This window comes from Nanorana parkeri, unplaced genomic scaffold, assembly GCF_000935625.1.
Source record: "Nanorana parkeri isolate BGI_ZX_2015 unplaced genomic scaffold, ASM93562v1 scaffold685, whole genome shotgun sequence".
Taxonomy (NCBI): domain Eukaryota; kingdom Metazoa; phylum Chordata; class Amphibia; order Anura; family Dicroglossidae; genus Nanorana; species Nanorana parkeri.
In genome coordinates, this window is record NW_017306953.1 from 846,843 (window position 1) to 853,380 (window position 6,538).

Consider the following 6,538-nt stretch of genomic DNA (forward strand, 5'->3'; position numbering starts at 1 on the left):
GTGATTTCAGCCAAGAATGTGGAATTGTTCAAGAAACTTTTGGACGATTTCCTAAGGGACCGTAATATAAAGGGGTACAGGTAATATACAGGGGTACGGGTACTCCTAGAATGAGATCCTAATAGGTTGGACTTGATGGACTAATGTCTTTATTCAACCTCAAATTCTATGTAACTATGTAAAATAAGACACTGTTATATTTTGGGGGGCTCAAAAAAACACACCAGGTCTTATTTTCTGGGTAGGTCTTTTTTTTTTTAATGTACAACAATATGGTGATCAGGGCAATCAGGGGTGCCGTACCTTTCCAAGAGCAATTTGCTAACCAATCGCTGGCCAGAATGAGAGAAGCGCGCTGTCACTATTGATTCCTCACAGGCGGAGTGCATTTGGTATGACTCCGCCTGTGACAGGAGTCGGCGCTATAGAGGAGGCATCGGCTGATGCGGCTCTGCTCCCTCCGCTGCCGCCTCGCTTCCTCTATCGCTGGTACCGCTGATTCTCTCCTGCGGCTCTTCAAGTTCCCCCTTATGCCACCATCGGCCCTGGGAATGGTCACAACTAGGATCTATTTTCGGGGGAAACAGGGTATATATAGAATGTAATAATCTGACTCGGCAGCATGGGGTCGGGACTATTCCTCGGTTAGCAGCGTTGCCATGCAGCGTACAGCCCTGTGATATTTGTGTAGGTCGTGTTACTGGCAGCATGTTCGGAATGGGGACTCATAAAATGTACACGGCTTTCTTAGATGGTGTGTGATTGGCGCTGAATGGAGCCTTTTGTCCCCGGGAAGCCGCCGTCACAAAGAACAGCACATTGTCCATTGTTTTCGGGGCTCGAGGAGACCCACTGAAAATAACATGCGAGCGACGGAGGAGAGGCCCGAGGCCCGCGCTCGCATTAAATTCAATATTCTGCCTCCAGACTGGGACGTGACATCTTTACTACCTCCCATCAGAAATATTATTAGGGTCAAGATTACTCTCATTGCTGATTTTTTTTCATGTGGCGGTATTAAAATGTTTCGACATTATTCTGCCCGCGGAACATTAAACATTTGATGCTGTTGTAATCCTGTAGATCAGGTTGAAAGTTGCCACAAAGTAAATGTTATGACCCAAATGGACGATTTTATGAGCCACCGAGGGGCGCGCCGTAAAGACGATCGGGTGACGGGGGAACTAAATGACTTCCTGAGACGAAGAAGGGGAAAAAAACAAGCGGTTTACTTTCTTGTAGGGATTTGGAATGTGAGACGCGGTTCCCCCACCAAAAAAAAATAAAAAATGATAATGCATGTTTTTTTTTATTTGATATAATAAAGTTGTAAATGTTTGAATAAGCTGAACCTGTTCCCGGGGAGGCGGAAACAACAGGTTTTGTTTAAAGTGGAACTGACCTCGAAATGGGAAGATTTGCTGTTATAGGGAATATCTAGAAAAGTTAAAGAAACAGTCCACCTAAAAAAAAAAAAAAAGCTCCTAAATTATTAAAATAAAATAAACTGCATTGATTACATTTTTGCATTGAAGTCTGCAGAGCATTGCGACTGCCATCGGGTAGCTGGCACAGGCTCCTGCATTGGTTATATCCCAGTGCCAGGTCCCTACAGAGGTACAGCTCCGGCTGACAGCCGCCTCCCTGGGTAGCTGTCAAATTTGTCCACAGTGTTTACAGCGCAATCACTACTCGCGGATTTTATTTCCGCGGGTAGTGCACCCACCGCAGTAAAAGCTGACCGTTATTCCTGCGTATGCGCTGTAGAGATTATGGACAAGTCTGACGGCTACCAATGTTAGCGACGTCGGCCCATCGGAAAGCGGCGCGCATGCACAGTAGGTCGCTTTTCATTGATAGAGGTGATCATTGGCTGATCCGATAGATTGGCCGGTCTGACAGAACACCGTTCCTCCCAGACTGTTGGTGGCCGCCCCATCTCTGGACATGTAAGTCGGCAAAAAAAAAATTGTTTCATTTTGGATTTTTTTTTCTTTCAGGTTTCGTGTCTGAACGCCGTTTCGTTATTCAGATTCAGATATTTTCGGATTTTCATTTTTGTGATTTCTGATTGGCCAGGAAACAGTCACGTGTCTGATTTAGTTTCATTTTGAAAGAAATTCGGATGATCCAAAATTTCGTTAAAGGAACTTTCGGATTTATGTGCATTCGGCCCCATTGGAATTCGGATCCATCCAAATATCCTAATTCACGAAATGTCATCCGAATTTGCATTTGGAAGCAAATCAAACATGTATATTGATCTCCATGCTGGGAAGATGCTATGGAGCGCGCTTCCAGCACAAACATAGGGGCGCATTTATGTCACACCCATGAAGACCACCAGCCCACCACTGTGATGCCACATATATGCCTTCAGTCGGCTGGAACAATCAGACAGCTAGGGTTACCACCAATCCAGTTATCACGCGGACAGTCCGGTTTTGGAGTCTTGTGTCCGGGTGTTCAGCCAGCGGGCACTCGGACACAAGACACTCAGTGCCGACACCGGCGCTTTAAATTTTCTGACAGATGCGGCTGCTGAGGTTCTCGACAAACGTGATCGCGGACACAGGCTGCCCGCAGATGCGGGCAGCCTGTGCTTGTTTACAGGTGCCCGCAGCTCAGTGGAAGATCCGGGTTTCAGGCAGATGCGGCTGCCAAAGACTGCGCCTGCTGGGGAACTTGGCATCCGCATCTGTGATTGCTCCACCTCCCTGACACCGTGCTGCCCTCCTGCGGACCCCTGGTGATACACCATAGCCCAGACAGCCATCGCACGGCCCACCTGAGTGTCGCACGGCCCACCTGAGTGTTGCACAGTCCACCTGAGAGGTTTACAACCCACCTGAGTGTCGCACAGCCCACCAGAAAGTCAGAAAGCCCACCTGATAGTCGCATAGCCCACCTGAGAGTCCGCACAGGTCACCTGGAGACATCAGGGCTCCAACCCAGAACAACACAGTGTATGTAGCGTCATATTATTTTGTATTGCTGTATAATGTATTGCTGGGATTTGTAGTCCTCTATAGCCGGTCTCCTTACTCCCTCGCCTGGCCGCCTCTCCTCGCTCTCTCCTCTATATTCTAAAACAAAATAATTGCCTCGCGCGGTGCTCGAGTGTTCGGGTTTCACTTGAAGAAAAGATGGCAACCCTACGGACAGCAGCCATTGTTTTACATTTCCAGCAAGTGCATTGGGAAAGCCGATCTCAGTATGTACAGAACAGAAGGCAGTGAGGATCGGCAACACACCTCACCTCTATTCTTCCCATGTAGCTGACCCAGAAGTTTCAGTCACATGTCAGATCTTAGTTGAACATCTCTTCATCTGGCTTCTTGACATTCCTGAAGTTCGCAGCGTTCAGCGTGGAATTGATTTGCATTCTTGTTTGGAAACGGATGAACTGGAGAAACACAACAATCTCTGAACACGACAATGAGAACATTGTTTTCATTTATCAGCAAAGCTCCTCTGCAGCGGAAGGAATTTTTACTGTTTCCATTTCTCTGACAGCTCGCCGACCCGCTTTGCATTTCTTCCCTCGGCGCATTAGCGAGATGTAAAGTAGATGCCGGCGTAAGAAAATGAGGAACCCGGAATAGATATTAGGAGACCGCGGCTTCTGGGGGGAAAGGAGAAGGTGTGGAGCTGGCGGCCAGAGTGCTAAGGCTCGTGATAGACATGTAACCTGAGGAAAAATTCGGTCCGGTTCGGATACATTTCGTTATTTCGGGATTCGGATCCGATATTCAATTCGGTTCGGGTTTCGGATTTGGAAGAAATCCGAATTTCGTTAGTTTCGGACGAGTTTACGAATATTCGCTGCTAATACCACAGAAAACCATATATAGATATTAATACTAAAGCTGAGGCTCCCAGACCCGAATGGTTTTCGGGATCCGAATTTCTGAATTGCATTGGGGAGCTCCTGAATGCCATTCGGGTCTGGTAGCCATATACATATACTACTAAAGCTGAGGATCCCAGACAGGGCCGGATTTCCCACAAGGCCAACCAAGGCCCGGCCTCGGGGCAGCAGGGGTGTGGAATTCCTATCTCCTGATGCTCGGGACATGCAGTTCTGGGCGCCGGGCGGGTAGTTGTTTTCTACATTTAGCCCCGCTTTGGGCAAGCAGAGCTAAATGTACAGCGGGGAAGCCGCGGCTTGTTTTGTACAAGTGATCCCGGCGACATTGTATGCAGCCCGCAGGTCTACCATTCTCCATGGGGGAGGTTTGGTGGGTAGGGGGAGCGCATTGAGGATCCTGGCCTTGGGGCAGCAGTGAGAGCAAATCCGGCTCTGCTCCCAGACCCAAATGGCATTTGGGAGCTCCCTAATGCAATTCGGAAATTCGGATCTCGAATGCCATTTGGGTCCGGGAGCCTCACCTTTAGTACTATATGTATATACTGTATGTGGCTCTCATGTTGCCGTAACGAAAATTCTGATTCAGACCCATTCAAATGTATTAAACCGAAAAACACATCTGGTTGGCCAGAAAACATGTCCGATTCAGTTTCGTTTTTGAAGGAAACTCAGAAACGGAAATCTGGATTTGGATGCATTCAGATGCAATGGGATTCAGAAATTGGGATGTGCCCAATAGTCGAATTTCGGAAAAAACGTACAAATTTGGATTTGGAAGGAAACAAATCGCACACGTCGAGCTTGTAAACAAGAGGACACCTATGGCCGTGCAACACAAAGTGAAAACATACGGTATAACATGAATGCAGATAGAGATTTATTCCAAGTTGAAGTAAAAGACTTTATCACAAAGCCAACGCGTTTTGGGGTCAGAGGGAGCCCCCTGCAGCATGGCTTGAAGGGAGGTAGTAACTAATGGACTGAAAAGTAAATGAATACACACTGTGCAGTGTTATGACCAGGTTGATATTTCATAAGAACAGCCCTCCCCCCATATTGCAGTTTTATTCCTTGTTAAAGTGACATTAAACCCTCAGATTTTTTAACATAAAACAATACTGTAATGTGCGCCTTACTGTAATCCATGGTAGTTTCCCTTCTCTTTGCTGCTCTTCCTTTTAAATCCTTCTCTCTTCTCATGCTGGGCAGAGCTTCTGTTTTGCAGCAGACTGCCTTGTCTCAGGAATGGATACACGGTGTCTGTGTATACGTTTCTATAGGCTTGAAACCTGAGCCAGCACTACAGGAAGAGGCCCTGAGCTGAAAAGGGAAGTTCTCCCCCAGCATGAGAAGACATGAGGATTTAAAAGGAAGAGCAGCAAAGAGAAGGGAAACTACCATGGATTACAGTAAGGCGCACATTACAGTATTGGTTTATGTTAAAAAATCTGAGGGTTTAATGTCACTTTAATGCTGCAAGTGGATCCATCATTTTTCCACTTCCATTACCAGGCCAAGCTGTCCAGCAAACATAACAATTACAGGGATTGGACCGAACCAATATTACACTGCCAGGGGTGCTTACAGCAGTCAGCTTTGTTGATACGGTTTAAACATTTTGCTGTAACTGCTTAAAAGGTGTTAGCTTAACTTGGGTTTTAATTTGCTTTCCTCTTACTTACAGCCCCATATAAGACAGGGGCGAGCAACTCCGGCCCTTCGGCTGCTGTGGAACTACAAGTCCCCTGAGGCATTGCAAGACTGAGAGTTAAAAGCACGACTCCCAGAGGCAGACGGATGTTGGGATTTGTAGCTAAAGCACCGCTGGAGGGCCGTAGTTGCCAACCCCTGACCTAAGACTACATGTCCATCTACAACAATCCGGTTCTCAGGGTGACAAGAACAGAGTTGTCACAGTGTTAAAGGAAGCGGAACAATTAGCAGTTTGTCTAAGTATACCACACTTAGGGGCTGCTTTATAATGTGTTCACACAGCTATATGATGTGCGAAAGGATCATAAATCAGCCCCTAAATTTGCAGAGCATTACAGCCACTAGATGAAGCCAAGAAGTTTAGAAAATGTCTCTGTCTTCCATGTTAAATGATGGTCAGCATCACTACAGGGAGCAGTGGTGATAGAGGGCCAGCAGAAAGAATTTCAACACCCAGGGACATATACACTGAGTGGCCGGATTATTATGACCACCTGACGTTTGTAGGCAAATTAGCTATAATTTGGCGCTGAAGTTGCTGGAGGGCCAGACCATTATAAATAGGGAAGCAGGTTGTTTACCACGACAGTAGAAGTGATTTGTTTCTGAAGATTCGGGGAAACAACGCAATTTAACAGCCTTTGAACGCGGGATGATTGTTGGCGCGAGCCATGGAGCGAGTATCAGCAAAACAGCAGAATTCGTTAAATGTTCAAGAGCAGCTGTTGTTAAAGTGTTTAAAGACCGGACTGTCAGATGAAAATCTGGGTCTGAACGTGCGAATTGTGGCCGTCAGCGACTAGTCAATGTTAGGGCAGAACGGGGGAGGGGCAAGACTGGTACAAGACAACAGAAGGGCAACAGTGCCGTGTCAGATTCCTCGCATCACCTTTCACCATCTCGTGGAGTCACCAGGCGGCCCAACTAAGTACTGATGGGGTGGTCATAATAATC